The sequence below is a fragment of the Stegodyphus dumicola genome, chromosome 6, assembly GCF_044657685.1.
Source record: "Stegodyphus dumicola isolate Sdum_Otavi_A_Nest chromosome 6, ASM4465768v1".
In the NCBI taxonomy this organism is placed as follows: Eukaryota; Metazoa; Arthropoda; class Arachnida; order Araneae; family Eresidae; genus Stegodyphus; species Stegodyphus dumicola.
The window spans coordinates 209,938,457-209,961,109 of NC_140773.1; the positions used below are offsets into that span (position 1 = coordinate 209,938,457).

General features: G+C 33.4%; 1 protein-coding gene across 1 annotated transcript in view; it reads right to left on the minus strand.

Moving 5' to 3' along the window:
- Window positions 1-22,653, minus strand: part of LOC118185139 (pyrokinin-1 receptor-like) — a 216,208-nt gene that overhangs the window by 111,072 nt on the left and 82,483 nt on the right. The window lies entirely within an intron of this gene.

Here is a 22,653-nt window from a genome sequence, read left to right on the forward strand (position 1 = left end):
AATTTTTCATCTCTTCGGCCCCGCCCAAAATCCTAATGTATCTACATCTTTAGAATATCGGATAAAGTATTACTAGTCGCCATAGACGTTTTTGACTTCTAAATTAATACATTTTACGATGCCATTATCTCCAGAAAAACGCAGCTGGTTTCTTCTTAAAAATGTACATCGTCATACGACTGTCTCCCATACGTCTGTCAAGAGTTTTCAGCCAAAATCCGCATACGCATTTTGTCATTCCCTACTAATCGCCCGATGTATTTCACCAGTTTATTACCTTTTATTTATCAAAAATAGCATAATTTATTTTGATGAAGAAACTAGCATCTGGAAAGTTGAAATAATGGTTTTAAATAGCATTACTTCTAACTCCTTGGAGGAAAACATTCCATGCATTTTCTAATATACAAAAACAACAAAAATGCCATAGAAAATTACTTCGGAATAGTTAATGTAATTTATTAGAGAAATTCACTATTTTGATCTAGCTCCAATCTCATTTTCAAATTGTAACAGTGTGTAGCTCATGTTCACAATTTCTTCAATTCAAATACAGGAATAGGTAAGATCTTTCTTCAGAAGAATAAAATAACAAATAAAGTAACTTTCATAAAATGCTTAGAATATGCAGCCAGTAATGAGTGTTGTTGCGGTATGAACGAATATAATTAATATTAGTCATTCTTCGTAAAGCGAAAACAGTGCAGAAATCATTTGCATAGACTCTACGTCATCTTTAAAAGAATGAAATAAAGGACAGCTTGTACAATACGGAAAAGTATTTGACACTACTGCACTTCGAAGATAAGGACACTACTAATTTCAGGTTTCATTAATCATTCCCTCAATCATTTGTCTCAGTCATTTTCGCTGTACTCAACGTCCTCATGTCTCATAAGTTCACTAAAGCCAACTTTCTCTTCTACTTCTGAAACTCCGGGGATTGAACACAAATTGAAAGTGGAACTGATGCCGAGTCAGTCATTGCACGAATTAATCAGAATTTCGTAATGTATTCACAGAAATCTCTTTCATCGTTCGTTCTCCTTTAATGTGTCAATCTTTCTGCACATTCATCTTGAGAAAAATTTGACATATTATACAATATTTACTTCCTCTTTTCTGCATGCCTTCACCATCTAACGGTAGCACGCTCGGCGCGTATTCGAGAGGTCCAGGTTCGAGTCCCGGAGAGGATATTGCTCATTTTTCACTTATCCCGTATCACAAAAAACCTAATGAATCTACAGTCACGCCCGAGCTAAAAAGGATGGATGATGATTCTTCACCGACCAGGATTTAGCGACTGGGTCCCCAAATCCCAGTTCACCTTTTAAAAGGGGGAGTATATAATATATCAGAAGTGAGAGCAGCCCGACCAACTTAACCAAACAAATTGATCTTATGATCATAATAGGTCACGTAGGAGTATATAAAGCATTTTCTCCCTCCTTTCTGCATGCTTTCGTGGTGTAAGGGTAGCATATTCGGCGCGTATTCGAGAGGTCCAGGCTCGAGTTCCGGCGAGCGCATTACTCATTTTTCGCTTTTCCCGTTTAAAAATTCCTAATGACTCTACAATATAAGTTCGATAATTCTCAGGAAGTTTAAAATGCATAAAATGTATGCTTCATATTACGGAGCTTGTACATTCAAATTCTGTCAACGATTTACACATCTTAGTTACAAACAAGGATAATGAAGAGGTTAAGACATGTTTTAAAATTTTCATTGGATATCGGACGCTGGTGTTTCATGAAAAATCATTTAACTTCACCAATAACGTTTCTCAATTAACTAGTTAATGAAATTAGCTGTTGAAGTTTGCTTTGCACTTAAAGGACTAACTAATTAGGTTGTAGATTAGCGACAACAGCTTTACAGTTGATGTGTCTGAAAGAATTTTTTGGTTTGAAGGAATCCTTAAAATAATAGGGTTATCTTTTTAAGAAAATGAAAATGAGAATGAAGAAAAGATTTTCAGTATACATAAGAGTGAAATACACATTACGTTATGTCAGTTTTCATAATGTCTTTTTATTTCATTCATTCTCAGTGTTGCTTTATACTATTTGTGTAGGCGCTTGTAAAAATGTGTGAAATCGATGCATCCGCCAAGTATGAAATTCTGTCCCTGAGATCAGATTTCTCTCTGATAATTAACCAAATAACCAAAATGAACCTCTATTTATAACTGATTGTGTAACATTCAATGAATAAAGCTACTTGAGTGATACTTATGCGTGTAAGTAGTCGATGAGCTTTTCAGGTGGATGTACAGATATCCACGATGAGAAAAATCAAGGAAGAAAGTCTCTGGCGATAGAAGGAAATTTCCTGAATCATGCTATCGGTTCATTACTAGAGCAGGTGATATGGTGTATGTGATTATGGAAAAGCCTCGAAGGCTATCTGCCTGAGGGTAGAAATGCTTTTTTGGAGGACTTTCTAAGGAAAACTGGCTTGTTACACAGGGCGAAAACTACGAAAACGCCCGCGCAGCCAGCCCGTTTGAAGAATTCGTAAGGTTGTTGGTGTTTAGTGGTTCGAAAGACTTTGCGATTTCCTGATTTGAATTTAGTTCACACAAAAACTAATAAACCTAAAATCAATAAATGGCGAAGTCCTTTGTAATATCATGCAACTATTTGATACTTTTTTAAATTACGGAACTTATCATTTTCCACCTCTTTCCCTACAATGTGAATTTAATTTTGGACCAGCTCCAGTATTATGAGGAGAGAACAATGAAACAGTATATTGCTGTGATATAACAAAGTTTTTCTTCATAAATATTTTTCTGCGTGCAAATAGTTCTAATAGAAGATATGAATGATATCGGGACGTAGAGGAAAGGGATACCAATATCGCTTTGGAAATTTTAATCTTTAGCATATATTTTTCATGGATATTCAACCATTCTTCATTTTCTTAGAATTAAATATCGGAAGTGTCATATCAAGGCTACGTCTATGAACATTGTCAAGGAGAAATAACCGGTGAAACAAAAGAGACAACATAAAGTTTTGAACATTACCAAGAAGATAAAACAATGTGAATGTCTCCAGAAAAGCAAAGTCAAAACACCCTTTTTTATTAGAAAAAGACAAAGCATTAAAAAGATATATTGCATGAAAATTTGATTACAAGAATATGTATTTTACGTTTCAGAAAGTCTTCAAAATTTTTTAGGAGTATTTTTGTCTTTTTTTGCTACCACTGAGGTGAATGCGGAACATGGGAAAAGATGTTTCGACAAATGGATTTGATTCCTTATTTGGCTATTAATCAATGTTAAGTTTTAGTTTGTATATTAATTTTTTTTCTCATGTAGGCATTTCTTTCGTGTTCTTCTCCAAAAGTTGCTCAATTATTTGAAAAAGAAACATTGTCATCAATTAGGGGTATCGGAAGAAATTTTTATTCAGCTTATACATATAATTATCGATTACTTTTATTGATTACCTGCTCAATGGTATTTTATTTCAGTTTTTTATACCGGCAAAATTTGACATTTGAATTAAATTGCTATTAAACGGAATCAGACGCAATAGAAGCGCTGAGAATCTTTGACTATGTATGTTGTTGTTGTGCGTATAGTCAACGTACGTATGGTATATCTGACGTATAGTCAGCCCAAGCTCACAAAATTGCTCTTGGAAAAGACAGCCCCTCTTCCCGAACCACCAACCTCTCGAGAGAATTTTCGGCTCGCCGCATATTTAGAGTGCCCCCATGCCGAACGAACATTTAAAAACATCCATGCCTCCTTCGGGATTCAAACCCAGGCCCTTAGACACGGCAGTCACCTACGCTAACCACTCTACCGGTTGGGTGGCTTCATTATTTTTAAATTTATATATCAAGTCGTTAACCAAATACGTTTTTCCTATTGCTCTTCGGATGGTAAAAATGCCCATTAGTTCAAAAGTTCTACAAAAGTTTGTAAATTACTCTCCACTCTCTAACAGATTACTTTAATAAAAAATTTTAAGTTGCCTAAAATAAATGAATAAAAATAAAATCTGAAAGTTTTCAGACTTTATATTACGCCCAAACAGGCGATTTTTTTCATTTACAGAGACATACACGTTTCGAGAGCATTTGGTCGAACACCACTTCGGGCTGGAAATATTTAAAACCAGCATATCTTTAGAATTTCCGATAAACAGTCTTGCACTGAAGTTAAAAGTTGCTCGTTTGAATTTTTTTTAGTCAAAAATTTGTAAAAGTTTTACAGAATATGAAATAGGCAGTAAAACACATTCAAAATTTTAAATTCGGCCTTCCAGGTGCCCATATTTGGGTGAAGGACTACGTTATTCAAAATTTGATGGCTCTAGGTATCGTTGCTTTTTTCATAATGCAAGAAACATAGTACATACATTCATACAGATTCCTCGTTACTTAGTTTCTTTAAATATAATAAGGGACAACTTTCTTTAAATATAATAGCAACAACTTGAAAAACTACAAGGTATTTTCTCCCTCTTTACTGCATGCCTTCGTGGTGTGACAGACACGGCGCGTATTCAAGAGGTCTCGAGTGCCCACCAGCGGCCGTGGGGTAAAGACGCTGAACACTGGTAGTTCAGTCCGAGGTTCCAATCCCGTGAACGGGCTGGCTGCATGGACGTTTTCGTGGTTTCCCCATGTGTAACGTGTATACGAGCCAGTTTCCCTTAGAAAGTCATCCACGAAGGCATCCCTCCTCTTAGGCAGATAGCCCTCGTGTGCTTTGCCAAAATTGAATAATTGAATAATCCAAGAGTTCTCGGTTCGAGTCTCGGCGAGAGCATTGCTCATTTTTGACGTCTACTGCTTCAAAATAACCCGATGTCTCTACAGTGGCGCTCGAACTAAAAGGTAGTAGGTGATGATTCTTCCCCATCAGGACTTGGAGATTTGGTCCACTAATCTCCAGTCGGAGATTATAGGAGGAGAGAGGAGTATATAGGGAGTATATAGGGTGTTTTCTCCCTCTATTTTGCATGCTTTCGTGGTGTTACGGTAGCACACTGGGAGCCTATTCGAGAGGTCCAGGTACTAGTCCCGTCGAGGGCAATGCATATTTTAAACATTTCCTGCTAAAATAATAAACTAATGTCTCTACAGAGTGGTACATCGCATTTAAATGATTCAGCGCAAAATACCTTATCGAGATGAATAGCTGTTCTGGGCTAACGCCTATTTGGGCTAATAATGAGAACATAGTGCATTTTATGTTACAACATAAAGAAATCATTTATGTCCTAACTAATATCACGAATTTGTAGGTATTTTCATTATTTTTTCTTGATTGAATTAAATATAATTAATTATTTAAGTAAGGCAAAGCACATAAGGGTTATCCTTGTATTTCATCGCAATTTTGATCAAGAGTACGTCGATCAGGGTTGCAGTCGAGGTTGTCGTACAATTCTTTTTCTAACATCAGTCTTGCAAGAGAAAAATTCATTCATTCATTTTAAGTTTTTACCAAGCCGTTACTTTTACGTTGCTCGATCCTGTCCCTTCCAGTTTTTCCGCTACACATCATTCTGGAATTTAAGTGATATTTTCAGCCCCAATTAAAAAAAGTCTCAAAGCGGTTGCAGTTACGACAGTCACGCTGAGCGAAGACTTTAATTTCTCTTGCTTAATCGTGGAGAGAAGTGAAGAAAAAGTCTCATCCAATCTGAGCGGTAAATGAATGGCAATTAGGTTTTTTTCTACGCTTAACACTACGAAAAAAAAATTTATTCTTTCAGCTGAAGTATTTAGTTCTCCTTATCTCGATCAATATTAAGTTACCTAGCTCCATCTCAGTTTTCATCGAAAGAAATTTAGCATTATGAAAAATTCTCCTGGGTTTGCCTATCAGATTAAAAATGCTTCAAACTTGAGAAACTACACTCTGACATTAAATTCAACGTTAGGCAAAAACGCAGCCTAACTCTGGTGTAGTTTCGAACAAGCTACAAATTTCGTAAAATTTACTTTTACTCTCCTGAGAAAGATGTCCGCATCTGATCGCTCTGGAATACGACAGGATTTTAATAAGAATCTATGCCAAACTATTTTGGTTAGTTTTAAATTATAAATATTTCGTAAGGGTTTATATTTATCTTGAATAACCAGTTAAGTCTATGCTTTCTTTCCTAAGCCTTCATTTCCCTAATTGTTAATGCTATAATATGTAAATCTGGTAAGCGCGTGAAGGAATGCAATTTCTACCAGTAGGAGAAAAAGGTTTAAATTCTGAGCTCTAGAAGGGAAAGTTAGAGAGAGTGGGTAAGTACTGCACCTCTGTGGCGTTGTGGCGTGAGCTTCTGATTCTGTATTTATTTGCTGGTTAAAGTGGCGTAACTGCTATTATTCTCCTGCCACTGGATTTCGACACTGTTTTAGGTAACAAGATTATCTAAGCCCTGCGGAAAAATACTACCGTTTTGTTAATATCATTGAATTTTAAGTTATGTCTTGTTAGATGAGTCACCGCCCGAGCGAGGCGTCAAGTTGTTAGCGTCAAGTCGACGCATTGTGAATTTTAAAGAATCTACTAAAGGCTTTTTTAACACTTTTCCTGTCTGATTCCTGCACTTACTTAAGCAGTTACACTAAAAGTTTAGCAACTAGATTCTACAAATTTCATTATGATTTTTTTTTAAAATATAATATCATTAAGTTTGAAGATAAACACGCCAATGTAAATTTTAAAGTTAAACAAAGATCAGTTTTAATTTGGAGCAGATTTTCAATAAAAGTCTTTCGATTTCGAGAGCGATCACACAGAATTCCCTCTTCTAAGAACCAAATGGTTTTACTTTGGAAGAAGAGAGAACTTTCCAATGTCCTACTGCGAAATTTTTTTACAAAATTCATTTACTTGATAAATTTTTAGCCCAAAGTGGCATTGTTAGCCCAAACCAGAAGAGCTATTAGTCTCGAAACGGTATTTTGCGTTGAATCATTAAAGGCGTTGTATCACTTTTCAAATTGTTGCCACCAAATATTATCGCTCTGTATTATATTCAAAGAAATTGAATAATGAAGAATCTGCATGAATGATGTGTATGTTTTCGAATTGTGACAATGGTACCTGGAGCCATCACATTTTGAATAACGTAGTCCTCCACCCTAATATGAGTATCTGAAAACCTGAATTTGGAATTTGTTTTACTGTCTATATCATATTTTGTAAAATTTTAACGAATTTTTGATTAACAAATTCAACAATTTTAAAGCGAACAATGGAATCACTGTACGAAAAAAAAACATTTTTATTTCCAGCACGCGAGACTGTCTATCAGAAATTCTAAAGAAATGCTGTTTTTAAATATTTTTAGCCCAAATGCTGTCGAAACGTGCATGCGTGTGTAAATGACAAAAAAAAAAAAAAAAAAAAAAAAAAACCGCCATTTTCGGAGTAATATAAAATCTGAAAGATTTCAGACATTTTTTTTATTTTTAATTATTTATTTTTTTAATGTTTTCTACATTCACGGAAATACGCTTGTTTAGATTAATGATCCATATTTCCCCCCTTATTTACCAATAACCTTGAAAGGCATTGATACGTGTAATGTTTCGTTACTTTTTCATCGCTATTTTTTATTGTGCTATTTTTCGTTACTTTTTAAAGTTGATAAAAAAATTGCTTTTCATTTCTTTTTGTTTCAGAAACTTCACGGATATTCTGCTTTTGTGTTTGTACCGCGGCACATGATTCTAGATCTAGTTATCTTATAGTCGGCATCAGACTTCAAACGTGTCTTGCCGGTTTTTATTTACACTACTCAAAACATAGTAGTTTTTTTTTTTTTTTTTCCAAATCTTTTGGTTTCTTCTTAGTAGTTACATGTTGAAACTTTCGCTGCACTTAAAATATTGCCTGTCTATATTCACGAGTTTGAAACTTCATTTTTCTTTTTAAACCAGCCTAATTTAATATGTAAATGTAATCGAATACCTCATTTTGTGCTATCCGGCTGGTCGTTTTCAATCTGGTTTTTCTTGCAATGAAATATTGATTTGTCGGTCATTAATTTATAATACAGTGTTCATATAATGCTAGGTATACTCACAGAGACCACAATATTTTACATAACTTAATTCCTACTAGGCAAGAGAGAATTTACTTTAAATATTTATTGAAATGAGTTAAACCCTAAGCAATTGATTTTCTAAAGTAATAAATAAAAATCTTAGTGATTTTGTTAAATGAAGTCGAATTTTATAATTTCAGTCCTATTCTGCTGGGCTTTTTTGGTAAATGCAAGTCTCAGAGAATATCGTTTAGTTCTACTCGGGTAATAAGATGAGTTTCTGTAACTGTGGAAATTGAGGATATTTAATTTCAGATGCAATATTTTCATTTTCTATCAGCTGTTAATGTCTGAAATTTTTAAGAGTTGTTGGACTGAGGACTTTTCATTCCACTTTCAAATACACAATTTTATTTTTACTTTTCGGAAGAAAGTCCGAAGACGTGTGTAAAAAAATAGCGAAAAGTTTCATGATCTCTAGGTTCTGGTTTCAAGTTTTCATGCTCTTGAACTAAGTAAAAAGGAAGTATTGTAATCCGGAAAAATTTTGGGTATCATATTTCCATATTGATTGAAATATCCATTTTGATCAGTGCCGAACCCATTCGGAATACTTTCTTACGTGTTATCTGTACGCACGGACAGAATAAAGGAATAAAGGAAAGAATTATAATCTTTTTTTTCCAAAACGGATTATAAAATGGATTTAAAGTGGATTCAAAAGTGACATATGTACGAACGTTCGTACGTAGTATGTTTGTGTCTAGCATAATTCAAAAACTATTAGTCGTAGAACTTTAGAATTTTGTATATAGGACTGAGATAACTTCTAGTTGTGCACCTCGCCTTTCTATTGCAATCACAGTAACAAACGTATATGTATATATACATATATATGTAATATTTTGGCAGTCGGGCACATAAGTGAAGCTTGGCATCAAAATTCGGACATGGAGCAGATCATTATTCTTTCAGATTCTCTAAAACTACATATCCAATAATGATTTAAATTAAAATAAGGTTAAAGTTAGTTTTCGACGTCACAATTATTCTAACAAAGGGAAAAAGAAGGGACAGAGCGGCAGCAAAAAGGTCTTAAGCGGCAGAAGGAAAAAGCAATTTGACAGAGAAAAAAAAAAAAAAAAAAAAAAAAATGGCGCGTGCTCTTCATTTATAGTAGCGATTATGTAACATGCCAGAATGTTCTCGAAAGTACTGTCTAGGGAAAAGATCCTGAAGTTGCGGAAAGTTAATTAGAGGTTGCCTGTTCGTGTAGAGCAAAGCCATTGTATTTTTTATATTTTAAATCTAGCCAAGCCTTCTTTGAAGGGAGGGATATGTAAGATAAAAAAAATCAAATAAAAATTATAATTTAAAATGCCTCTTAATTGCTCATTTTTAAGTTGGGTGCTATGTCTCTAGTAATAACTTTCTCTAAACTGCGTCATATCTGAAAACGTATTCCGCATTATGCCATTTTGAAACTTCTGCATTGCCTATAAGTTCTAGCCGATCAGATTAACGAAACATTTTACTATAAATATCGCTGCAATCCTACTATCCTCTCTCTTTCTCTGCCTATGCTTGCTGGCTGAAGGACGTCTCTTGCTTGGCTGCTTTTGTTAAAAACGTAATGCGCCATCATCAAAATTGCGAGGTACAAACTGGCTTCCATTGTGAATTGCAAAATATAATAAAGATATATCTGGAATATCAAGTGATTTTATGATTCTTCAAACGTTCTAGGCATCTTCTGATACGTTGTTGATATTTTCAGTGATCTTCTAATCGTCAATTCACTCGAGACTGAAAAATAATGTCTTCGTTAGTCAAGCATTCATCTTTCATCAATTTACTGCATTTTACTTACTAAAGCTTATCATTATATATATATATATATATATATATATATATATATATACTTTACCTATTAACCCGGCTTATACGTCCTCACCCGGCTTTTATTTTCGCAATCATTGGTTGTAGTCATATACTTTCAATTGCAAAAGTGTTTTAAATGACGAAATCGACCGGGATTTGCGATTTTTGATGTCATTTTCAACTTGTCTTGAGGAATCCGTTAATTAAATTAGAATAATTCGAGGAAACAAATTTTAATGAAGTGTATAAAAAATACAAGAGCGTTTATATAGCAAATTTATATATATGTTTTGGCAATTTCAAATTAAAAAAAAATAATCTCGGGCAAATAATGAAAACTAATTTTGAATGCTGTCTCCGCTTCCTAAGTTTACTTATATTTGGGAAAGCTTTCTAGTCGTTAAGAAAAAAAAAAAAAATACGAAATTTGACTCCCTGCATTTAATTTCAAAATTTGATATTTATGACGTCATTTTCAACTTGTTTTCAGGGATCGGTTTATTAAAAGCTATTATTATTATTTATTATTTATTAATGCAAGGAAATAGGTTTAATTGTAGCAATTATTGATGAATTGTAGCAAAAAAGCTGTATAATTTAATAGGCCGTACAAGGAAGTCGTAAGGTGCCAACTTCCGATTTTTTAATAAAAATTTTTTTAATAAACTTCCATCGGATATTAGCATAATATTGCTGATTTGAAAAATGCATTTTAAAATTATCCAAATAAAAATTATATATGCATAAATTTCAATATCAAATTTAATTTTTATTGTGAAGTTTTTATTTTTATTAACATAAAATAACAATTTTTATTAACATAAAATTTCTGGGAATTTTGAAAACTTTTCCTAAGTATATTCTTTTCATTCAAGTCCAAAAGATCTGTGAGGTATATCCATTGCATGCGGAGAAACATAAAACTGGTCAAAATTTGTAGTTTCTAGGAATAATTTTATATTATAAAAGGCGAAGATAAAATAATGTGTGCGTGCCGTGGACGCAGTGAAATAATCAATGTTCACGTTTACAGAGTGTTAATTATTGGACATTTTTATATTCTCTGTACTATATATATATTGCTATGTAAACTAATGAGAGTACCTGGATTTGCTCTGGATATCTTCACCTGTAAAATTTGCAACTGCTTGGATCTGTAAATATATTAATTTTTATTAATTGATTTGATGTTCTCGCATGTTTATTCACAATGTTTAAACGCATTATTAACTCAAAAAAGTGCGAAATCAGTATTTGAAAACACTGGAAAATATCAAAATGTTTAATTTAATTATCTGTTTTGAAGGCGACTATGGCAACGGTGTTGTTTGTTTTGAAGGTGACTATGGCACTACAATTTAACACTACAATTTAAAAAAGAATTCATAGTTTTAAAACTTTTATTTTGGACAACAAATAAGATGATAGTTTTATATATTTAAATCTGTGAATTTTAAGATTCCGATAATACTGGTGCGATTTTTTTTCTTCTGACACCAGTTGTAACGTTATTTTCTACCTTCACGTACCTACGGGGTTCGTGAGGATTTGGAGTGAATAACGACGACATTTCATGAAGTATCGAAACACACTTTATTTGCCAGTATTGTCAGGACAGCTCCAAAACACGTTTTACAGTCGTTGATGAACTACTATAAACACGCTGACACTATCAGCGACACAGCCTTCAGCTTATCAGGCTATCACGGTGGAGACAGCTTCACTGCAAAGCACCAGAGTACAGCTCCCGACTCTGCACTGTCGTTCTCGGAACTCCACGTACTCTCGAGACTCTCCACGCTACAACTCGCGATGCACTCGACGACACACAGAGCACGGCCTTCGACTCTTCGGTTCAGTCTTTCCCGAAACTCAACACGCTCTCTCGACGATGTACTAACCGCGATACACTAAGAGACTCGTTCGGTGAACTTGACGACCCACTCGGCACTCTCTGCCGGGCTGTCAACTCGATCAACCCCGCAGAGATTGACTCGCTAGACGAGACACCAACTCTATACTAACTATCTCGCACTTTATGCGAGGCACACACTCTCGCCCTCTCGACTAGGCACACACACCCTGACTGCGGACCAGCAGGGTTTATATAACTTTCGGCTTGTGTTCGAGAACATTCTGGGCTAAACCGGTAAGAATTCGTTCCAGAACGTTCTCCATCCGTCCATGGCATATCGCGAATTTTGTCGCCAAAACGGGCGATTTCTGGCCAAATGCGGCAATCCTTCCTTCCCTTGCAATTTTATGGCAACACTAAAACTGCTTTGCGGGGAAGTCATCTCACCGTGCCTGTACATTTCGTAACAATACAATCAATAGGAGCTTTTTTATTATGACCTATTTTATAATTTTCATTCTGCGAACTGTTTGATATTAGATTTAATGTATTATGAGAAGAATGAGCTTTAAGGCATGATTTGCCTATTTTAGTGATTTGGTTATCGTTACTTTAGTTATTTTTTCCAAGGTTAGTAATGACATCAGCATCTTGGTTAACATGTTAGAAGAAGAGTGAAATAAAGTGCGTGTAGCATCAATGCAAACAAGAGCGGAACGTCGGCCAGGATATGGGTACGTTGGTTGGTCATTTTTAATTTCAAGCATTATTCGATTTATTAGAGAATCGGGGCTTACTAGTTTTTTTAATTATTTGTTATGGCTGCTTTAGTGTTTTTAAGTATTTGGTCATTGCTCTAATTTTTTTTTTTTTTTTACATCATTTTTTTTTTTTTTTTTTTTTTTTTTTTTTTTGTTGCTGTTGTTGTGACGAGTTTCGCTAGTCTGAAATCAGAATTAAGCCCACGTAATTCATTTTGGCACGGATTCAAGATTGCGCTTGTCGTTGGCAAGAGCCTTGAGCACCAAATAGATGATAGTACGACTTTGCTCAGTTCCGTCCTTTTGGAGGCGAGCACCGTGGGGTCCGAGGGTCTCCCACCCCTGTATTCCTACTACCAACCTCTCAAGAGGACGTTCGGCTCGCCGCACATTTAGATTGCCCACATGCCTCACAGACAATATACAGTAACAAACATTCATGTCTTCTCCAGGATTTGAACCCAGGCCTTTCGGTCCGGTAGCCAAAAACACTAACCACTATCCTGGTTGGACGGCCTGCATTTTTATTGTTATACTGTGTTTAATACTTTTTTTTGCCGTGTTCTTAATTGTTCTAATATGGTATAAATAATTTAGGATTGCACATGAATTTAATACGTGACTTTGGAATCAAACTTCTAATTAATAAACATAACATTCATACTATATTCATAAAGAAAAACGAAGCTAAGGTTGAAAGTCAAATAATTAAATTTTCAGTTTAATTATTTTAAAAGCTAACAAAAATAAACTCTTTTAAATATTCACTCTTCATGAAACTCGTAAAATATTTCTTTAACTGTATTTGTTTAAAGTATTTTTGTTTTGCCTGAAAAATAAGAGTTCTTTTTCTCATTTCGTGATAAAGAATACTTCAAAGTTAACATAAGAGGATATACGTAAGAATATAATAAGATATGCAGGCAGTAAACGCAATAAATCAGTCACTTCGAGCGTTCATTAAACGCACGAGAAACGTTTAACGGTCAGTTGCTTAGCTAGAGAACAGGTTGGTATGTATCCTTTTTTTGTGAGGAACCTACCTTCATTCAGATCCGGTAGCCATTAACTTAATTGAATGTTCTAATCCAGTACTACAAAGAAAAGCTAATAAATCGAATTTTGAATTTTTTTTTTTTGCGCCACGGGATAGTTTTTTATTATATGCAATCAACAAATTAATAAATGTTCTCAAAGGACAGATTTTCAATTTTATTTATTCATTTCATTTTGTATACGGATATATGTGAACCGAAAGAATACAATTTTTGCGATTTTTTTCTTTCATATTCAATAGATATGCAACAGTTGTTATTTTACTAAAACTGATACTGTCATCGCAAATATTAATATATAAGAATGGGGTTCTACCATTAACGTCCTGCATGAATGTTCAAACAGGAAATCTGATACAAAGACATAAAATTCAGATTTAAAAATGGAAAATATTTTACTGTCATAAAGCAGATGTTTTTCTCAAATACTCAATATTAATTATATTTATCAACAGAAATCTTAAATAAGAGAATAAAATAAAATGCTTTAAATGTAGCTTCATATCGCTTAACGTCTTTCAATGCTACATATTTTCATTTCATTACCTTTCAAGCATTCAGGAAAATATTGTTTTTTGATTTTGTTATACTTCTACGTAAATTAACTTTTATTAGTGCCAAAGGTGCTACTAGTCTCAATACTCATTCTTCAAATAAAACAATGTTGCCATCAAATGCTATCACCATGAATTTTTTTAAGAAATAATGTAGCAAATACTAGAAAAAAGTATGGCAAAAAAAAAAAAAAAAAAAAAAAGAATGTTGCCACTAAATGCGATCGGTATGTGTTATCTTTGAAGAATTATGGAGCAAATGTAAAAAAAAAAAAGTGTTGTAACATTTAACAACAATCTATCGGAAATTATAAAGGTATGCTGTTTTAAAACATTTTATTATTTTATGCTGCGTAATTGCAAAGAAAATTATGTAATATCAATGTAATATGACAAAAAGTTATCAATGTAATATGACAGAAAGTTAATAATAAAAAGATAAAAAGCTGTGTAAATCATCTTACTAGACAAAACTTAACATTGTTATGATGAACTTAGAAAAGAATGAAGAAAAATTCATGACAATACTTAACACTGTATCCGGAATTCTAAACATACACTACTTTTAAAAGTTTTTGATTTTGCTATTGAATTTTATGTGGTGTAAGTGTGAAGAAAGTGGTGTTTAACAAGAAAGTTAAAAAGATAAAAAAATTTTGTAGGTTATTTTTTAAGAAAAACTGAACATTGATATTATAAACAGAGAAAAAGACTAAAAAAAGTTAAGATTTTTATTTAAAATTTTCTCATTTAAGTTCAAGAGATTCTTAAAAATCCTTTTTAGAGTTTCTTTTATAACATGAATAGTAACTGAATTATAATCATTTACAATTATCATTATAATGTGATTCTATGATTATTGTTAATAATTGCCTTATTTTCGATGCAGATGTTTGAATATAGATTAAAGATTTAGAGAAGAATGCTGTTATGTCGATAGGTAATATACGGTTGATAAAATTCTTTTTAATAATTTATTACTAATATTGTAAATAACTACTATTATAAAATTTCAGAATATTATTAAGAAATGCGCATTGCTTATAAATGGTTTATTTAATTTTATTGAAAAGCATCTACAGTTTATAAGAAAAATGAAACATATTATGTCGTACGGAATAGCAACTGCTTCTTATTTCGCCAAAGCACGATTTTTTCCCCACAAAGCAAAAACAAATGTTTAGTTGCTAATAAATAAATCAAATTTTAAAACATATGAAATTGACTCACAGTACACTTATGTTTTTTTTTCATTTGCTTATGTTCATTTACCGAAAAAAAAAATCTTCTTAAAATTGTCTTTATACCACAGAGATTGTCTTCTTAATAAACATTTTAAAGCACAATCTAGATTTCAAGATCTATTCCCATTTGCATCTTTCAGTTAATTTATTGTCGTTCATATACGCAAGCCCCGTTTTTGTTCTCGCGTGTGGGATATCATTGAAACTTTTTAACATTTTAAATCAAGTTGCTGTTTACTACCCTCTTCGTTCTTTTAAAAATTTTATTTATTTATTCTCGCGTCTTTTCCCCTTTAGACTCAAATGTTTACCCTTCTCCTCCAGACATCACCAGTGCGAAAAGAACTTCATTTCGACGTGCATATAGTTTCCGCTTATTTAACTTTCTAACCGCGTCACGTGGAAGAAAATTCGCAATTGGTTCAGGGAGAAATAATGCAACTAGCAGATATGTTGATGCTGGAGGCAATGTGTCTGGTTCAAAACTGAAAGTCAGAGCTCGGGTGTCATGGCTTGTTTTGAAATTAAACATTAAGAGTTCAGGCGAACGCTGGCTCAGAAAACAGATACTTCATGCATGAGTGTAGGAGTTGTATTGTCTCATAGTAATAACTGCAAAGATTTTGATTAAACAGAATTTCAAATGAATATACCATATATTAAATTTGCAGCTCAAGGATTATTTGTTTGAAAAAACGAATTTTGCATAACCCAGAATACAAAATTTAAGACTTAGGAATGTCTTTTATTAATTACATTTATAGCAAAAGGCTGTATTTATAAAAACTGTCAGTTACATGCATTGTGCAGGATGCACCGAAAATCTGCACTATTTTTACATCCTTGTACGAAGTAAAGGAAGCATTGCTATCGCGAAAAATTTCGATTATCATATTTCAAAGAAAATATCCATTTTGACGTCTCTCGAATCCATCTGAGAGATGTTTTTGAGTAACATCTGTACGTAGGGACAGAATAAAGGTCTTTTATTCCCAATTTCCCAAACGGATTGTAAAATGGATTCAGAAGAAATGTTTTCGTGACGCTGGACGTACGTATGTATGCTTGTATGCAGCATAACGAAAGTATATATATATATATATAATTGCAATTAATCGATATCAAATGTATATATACATATATATAATTGCAATTAATCGATATCCAGAAATGTACTAATGTGCAGTAATACCAGTTATGCATCATAAAAATTGAACAGGTTGCAGAATGTATTGCTTTCGCACAAACACACTTCAGAAAATTTTTCATCACATATATTAATGCACTTATATGTGATTATTGCACATATTATATCATATATATTGAGGCCAGGTGGCGCAGTGGCTAGCATCGCGCAGCAGCACCACAGGTCCGGGGTTCGATTCCCTGCCTGGGCAAGTTCGACTCAGCCCTTCATCCCTTGATTTCCATCAGTTGGGTCGATAAAATGAGTACCCAGTTCGCTTGGGAACTAAACACTGGGGGTCCTGCGAGAAGCTGACCACTTGTTCGGGGTATATGCTTACGCACCCCGGGGCCTACGGTCAAAAAGCAGATTTCGGGCACTGCAGGCCTTAGCCCATTAGGGCTGTTACGCCACTGAATTTTTCATTTAGTTTATAATCATATATATTATTTTGATAATATTGCAGTCATGCATAACAAATACCATGCCTTTCAAAAATCTGCTGTTTGTGATAATCCATGTCTTTTTAGCCCAGAAGGCCTATTAGTCTCGAAACGGCATTTTGCGTCGATTCACTGAAAATGTCTGAATCACTTTTCAGAATGTTGCCAACAAATATTATCGCCCTGTATTATATTTAAAGAAATTAAACAATGAAGGATCTGCATGAATGTATGTATGTTTCTCGGACTTTGAAAAAACGCTGGTGTCTAGAGCCATCAAATTTTTAATTACGTAATCCTCTTCACGAACATGGGCACCTGGAAGCCCGAGCTTTGAATTTCAAATTTGTTTTATTATCTATTTTATATATTTTAAAACTTTAACGAAACTTTCATTAACAAACTGAACTATGTCAAAGCGAGCAATGGCAACACTGCATGGAAAAAAAACATTTTTATCTCCGCTACACGACACTGTATCGAAAATTCTAAAGATATGCTGTTTTTAAAAATTTTGTGATATTGCTGTTGAAATGAGTTTTATGGGGTTTACGTGCGAATAACATGATATTTAATAATTAAAGGTAGCATACAAAACATTAAAAAAACGCCCCTTTGGGAGTAATATTAAGTCTGAAATCTTCAGATTTAAAAAAAAAATAATTGACTGTCACTTAGGATTGGAATTACAGAAAAGTACTCCAAGATGGATCTTTGGAATTGAAAAACATAAAAGTTTAAGCCAATCAAATCAAGGACGTTTTGACAGGCTATATTCTTTTCTCTGAGGACTGGATATAGTTCTGTCCGTTGGATATGTACCAGATGAAAAATACTGGGCATACTGCTTACATGGACCTTATAAGAAATAGACTAACCCAAACGGGTTTTCTCCCTCGTCTGAGGCGTTGGCGGCTGTCACCTTGATCACACCCGGAGGAGTAGGGACGATTTGTAGAAATTTAACATTCGTTGCCTATTGTAGTTTCCAAGAAAAAGCTGGTTGTAGCGCCTCATTTCACAAATTAGAATTTCTCCATATTTTTATTTTTGAAATTGAGATTGATTTTTAAAAATTCAGCATATTTATCAAGCATAATTAACATTCCGAATAATTATAAAGCTATTGCATGCTTTCAGGATTGGATATTTTTTTAGGTTTTCCTATGCTGTAAGGAAATTTGTAACTACTTCTTTTAGGAAATAATATTGTAAATCTGAACTAATAGAAAATTTCAAACAAGCAATTTTCTCTTGCAATTTTTATGCTTTTTATTGGTGCAATTAAGTAAAAAATACTAAAATATTTAAAAACGAATTTTCGAAAGTTTTGCTTGAAATTCTAAATTGTGCTGCTTTTTTAAAATTATAGATGAGTATTATAACACAATTTCTACAAAGGAATTTTATTTCAATAATATTTCATATTCTGTTAGTTTCGAAGCGGCATTTTGCGCTGTTTTAGTATAAATGTCCGTGTCTTCTTGCAAATTGTTGTTATCAAATATTATCACCCTGTATTATATTTAAAGAAATTAAATAATGAAGAATCTGCATGAAAACATGTATGTTTCTCGTACTGTGACAAAAACGACAGTACCTAGAGCCATCAAATTTTGAATAATGTAATCCTCCACCCGAACATGGGCATCTGGACGGCCGATTTTCGAATTTGTTTTAATCTATTTCCTATTTTGTAAAAATTTAACGAATTTTTGATTAACAAACTCAACGAGTTCAGAGCGAGCACTGTACGGAAAATAACAGTTTTATCTTCAGTGCGGAAATTCTAAAGATATGCTGTTTTCAAATGTATGTGGTTTACTGACGAAGAACATGATATTCAATAAATATAGGTAATACAAAACTTTAAAAAAAGAGTGGTTCTAGATTTTATTTTATCTTTTTTTCCCCTTCATAACACTCAGAAAATTTTATGCTCCGAATTTTATGATTTATTAAAATAACCAATTCACTTTATTGTTAATAATTTAATGATTATATACTCAAATAAATATAATCGTTTTGTAATGTTATTATAGTTTGGAAAATCACTCGCTGAAAATGTTCATTAAATTAAAAAAATTATCAGACCTTGTTTAATTTTACCTTATTTATTTCAAAGCATCAATCCTATTTAATTTTACTTTATTTTTACGCAAAATTAAGTTCATAAATTTTGTGCTTAGAGTTTTGACCGTTTTACCAAAGTAAAGATGTTTGTACAAGAATTACGCGTGAAAAAAATGCACGAAATGCAGTAAAAAGTGTTTTAAAGATGCTTTTTAGATATATTAAATCCTATTTGGAAAAAACTGTGGCTTTCATAATCTCATCACTATACAACGTATCACATTTAATAATTAAAAAGAGTTATGTGATACAAACGCCATAGGTTTCAGTGTTAAAGTAAACCAGATCCTCCCTACTCTTTCTTGCCGACATGTCGGTGACGCGCGCCCCTCCTACTGGGTTAGTCTATCTCTTATAAGGTCCATGACTGCTTAGTAATATCTTACTCGTACAGTTACACCCCATAAAATGTTAACATGTTGCAATACTAATCGGGTAGTAGCATGTTACCAGAATATTTAGGTGAATTCATAAACGCATTACTTTGCACCACACATGTGGCTAACAGTATCCTCTATTTGGCAGACAGGTTTAGGTATTGGACAGACTTCGAAGCTGACGATTTTATTCCATGTCCATGACAAAGACCAGTACCATGACAAAGAAGAAGGCACGCAATTCAGTGCTTTTAAATGAATGAACAAGAATGAAGATTCACATTAACCGTTAGCGTAGCCAACCTTCGATCTGGCAATCATACGTCGTTAAAATTATAAAAAAATTAATAAGTATCAATTAAGTAATTAATAATTATCTTCACAGAATTTGAAAAATAGCAAAACTGAAAATCAAACACCGAGCTAAAAGCAATAAAGAAAACAACACTTTTCACTTATTGTTAAGCAGCTGCTTTGGCTGAAATATAATAAAAAATTAATGTTATTAATGTAATAAAGATATACCCAATAAATATGCGGATTAAAACTATGAGAACATGGAATGCAGTAAAACGTTAATGCAGATTAGCATGTAAACAGAGCATAGTGATGCTAAATCCTTAAACACAAAACTTTCCAACCGTAGCCAATTCTCGAACTTTTTTATCTTTCATTTCGAAGGACGAAATGAAAAATGATATTGCCAACGGCAAGCAGGGTTGGTATTCCGCCAAAGCCTTTATTAAAGATTATTGACATTAAAAATAATAAAAAAAAGTATTTTTTTTAAGTACGGTGATGAAGCAAAGTTTATGAAAGGTAGAAATGTTTTAGCTTTAAGAGACTTTACGTATACATATATATATATATTTGTGAGATCGTTAGTTTATTATAATTAAAAACTTAAATTCAACATCCGCAATTTTTTCGTATGTGACACTTTTCCCTAAACGTCCTTTGGAAAGGACTTTCCTTTCAAAGGACGTTACTTTGAAAAATCTTCCTAAAAGTACTTTCCTAAAAGACCTTTCAGCCCATCAGTGGCCGAGCGGTAAAATCGCTGAACACTGGTAGTTCGGTCCGAGGTTCGAATCCCGCGAACGGGCTGGCTGCATGGATGTTTTCGCGGTTTTCCCCATGTGTAACGTGTATAAGAGCCAGTTCCCTTAGAAAGTCCTCCACGAAGGCATTCCTCCCCTTAGGCAGATAGCCCTCGAAGCTTTTCCGTAATTAAATAACCTAACCTAAAAGACCTTTCCTTCTGAAAGATAAATTTCTGTAATTTACGATGATACGAAATTTGGAAATGTGCGATGACGAAATGCAGTTTCTAAGAGTGGAAAAATGTTAAAATTTCATTTTGTTCAAAAAATAATATACATAAAACATAAATTCAAAAATCGGGCTTCACAATGCAGTAATTAGAGTTCAGGACAAGTTTCTTTAAACTCATATGACTCCAAGTGCCATAAGATGGACTCAAATACTCATTCTCAAATCCTTGAATTTTATAATAATAGAGATATAACAGAAGTACAGAAAAACCTTTCATCATGACATCTTCCATAATCGATAATTATGGAAAGTGATTGGACTTTCTGAGAATATTCACTAAACATCGAAACTGAGGCCTGATCTCAGTTTGTCCAAGACTCGACCTTCTTGAGGACTACCTAAAACAACTGTAATGTTGTGGGAGATCTAAAGGAAGCAGCGGTATATCATTAAATATGACAGAATTTTCATTTACAACTATACTCATAGCAATAAATTGTGCGATCGCTTTGTATTCGAATGATGCATAACTGGTAATTATTTCTGCATATCGATTTACAGAATTAAATGACAGTTTATTTTGCCTTACATCAGTAATTGGACAACTGACCTATTTAAAATGCACATCAGTATAATATCTAACCATCGGAAGTGTTTTTTGTAACCCATTCGGAGACATTCATGCCTAATGATAGGATAACTGTCACTGAAATTACAGCGGAACTAATATAAGTTGATGATAATTATAGGGGAGAAGACATGACAAATCACGGAAACTGGCAAGCAATGCCAGGCGCAAATACACAGTGATACAGAAATGATAATGATGACATAATACATGAAGACAAGCTGCAGCAGAGAAAAGTGATTATATGCAGAAGAAGTACAGTAATATTTATATACAAAGCTAATTAAAACATGAATATAATGTTATGAAACAATATGAAAAATATAAATGTCGTAACAGAAAAATGTATAGGAAAATTAAATTGTATGAATAGACTTTTACCCTTGGAAGCATGCAGATATGAATTGCAGTCAACATTAATATCCAGTTACAGACATATACAAATATGCAGCGGGTAAAAAACAAGTAAATTGGTAGCATTCTGTATTTACAGTAGGTGTAATATAGTGTAACGGACTGCGTAGATTGCATTGCATGCGATTTAATGTTGATTTTAGATCATACTGAACAACTTTGTACTGTATAATTTTATTCTATCTGACTTCGTTGCTGGTTTAGATCGCAGAATTCTTTTGAGTATCACAGAGTACAATCAGTAGTTACTCTTCAAACTACTGAGAGAGTTAAAAACAACGCACTGTAAAGCGCATCTACAGAGCGATGCTCATACGGAGATATCTCAGTACTCCGGCTCACGCTGAAATAGCAACTAACAACCACTGAAAGAAGATGATTTCTCTCCGATCTTATAAAGTTTTCCCCTGGCCATCGAAATATTTCTAGTACCTCTCGAAATTACTGGAAGGCATATGAGGGCCGGATACGGTTACCGCTACATATGAATCAGACCAAACTATCGCCAAATGGTAGCCAAGTTTAGCGACTTTCTCCCTAGTCTCTCTCGACACAGCCTCTCTAGATTTTTATGTTACATTATACAGAAAAATACAACAATTACACATATGATTGCACCAAAATCTATATACGAAATTCGTAGCAGTATATATTTATCTTCGTATCCTGAACATTATTAAAAAAATATTCAGAAGTCCTTGCTCTTTATTTGCGTTTGAAAAATAACGGAAACTAGGAATTTAAAAACGGAGCTACAGCAGAAATACATTTTGTAAAGTTTAAAGCACTTTACAATCATCAAAAGTGCTTAAACACTTTG